Here is a 1,310-nt window from a genome sequence, read left to right on the forward strand (position 1 = left end):
CCAAGTCTAGCTTGTGTTCTCAGACTTCCGTCCTCACACTCCTGGCCCCGAAGCCCTCAAGTTTGGCAATTCCAGACCCACAGTACAGCACTCTGCCTGCCCTCTCGGGAAAAAAAAAATATTGCCTCATGAGCTGCCCATGCACCCTATATGAGGAGAAACCTACATGGCACTCGACTGTACCCAAATTATATAGTCTAACCTGGGCACTAATGCACTGTCTGACACAACCTGCGCCCAGACCAGCTGACCAACACCTAGACAGCTGACCACACCCTGAGCACATCAGACCCACCATGTCCTTAGGCCATCATCTCTTCCATACCTCAGTTTTCATGCTTCCGAATCTAGACCTTATCTCCAATCACTTCCCAGGGTTGAGTGTGATGGAATAATAAGAACTCATTCTTACCCATGGCAAGAAACCTCGTGGTTGGCATGTTGTCCAACGTTCAGTGTAGGATAAACCAGCATTCACCCTGAGGCCCCGCCCATTTTTGTGTGCGACAAGGGCATAAACACGCATTGTGACCCTCAGAGTGAGTCCTGGCCTCTAGTAAGTCCTGTCAGTGGCTGGACCATTAGATGTCATAATGGGCTTGACATGTCCCTGTTCCCTAATATTTAACCAGATTTCTGGTTGTCCAGTTGCCCCTCCCCAGGGCTCTACTCTGGAATCCCTCATTTGGTCGGATACCTGAGGTTAAATAAGAAAACAAAACAAAACAAAACAACAACAACAAAAAAAAAACGGACTTCTTCCATTCCACAGAATGACGCCAAACTCTTTGGACGGGGCCGAACCCCCAGATTGTAATACTCGTCCATTTCCCATGAAGTTACCCGGAAATTTCACGACCATGAGTGACACGATATCCAGAATCAAAAACTTGAGCAAGAGCCTCACACTCCCCCTTTTTGAATATCCCGAAGGGTTCTCCTCATGGTCTGTAGCTCAGCCCTGTCATTCCTATGACCCGAAACATAAGCCGAGTTTGTGTTTTCAGACAACTGTCCAAACAGCCCTGGCCTACACACCTACATGCTCAGGCCCCTGGAGCCAAACCAGAGGACTGTACTTGCCCTCTCCAAGGGAATTGTGTGTGCCCATTCCAATGGCCACAACCCTACTAATAGTATAAACCTCCAAAGTCCCTGAGGCCATCCCAATAGTGGTGGCTTCCCAGGACAAACAGGGGCAATCTGAGACCATCTGAGCACCTACCTGCACTTAGAGCCATAAACATATGTCCCCAGAGGTAAAAAGGAACGAACAGACCCCTAGGCACTAATCGGATCCATTGCTTTGG

Source organism: Mustela nivalis (genome assembly GCF_964662115.1).
Source record: "Mustela nivalis genome assembly, contig: HAP1_SCAFFOLD_131, whole genome shotgun sequence".
Classification (NCBI taxonomy): Eukaryota; Metazoa; Chordata; class Mammalia; order Carnivora; family Mustelidae; genus Mustela; species Mustela nivalis.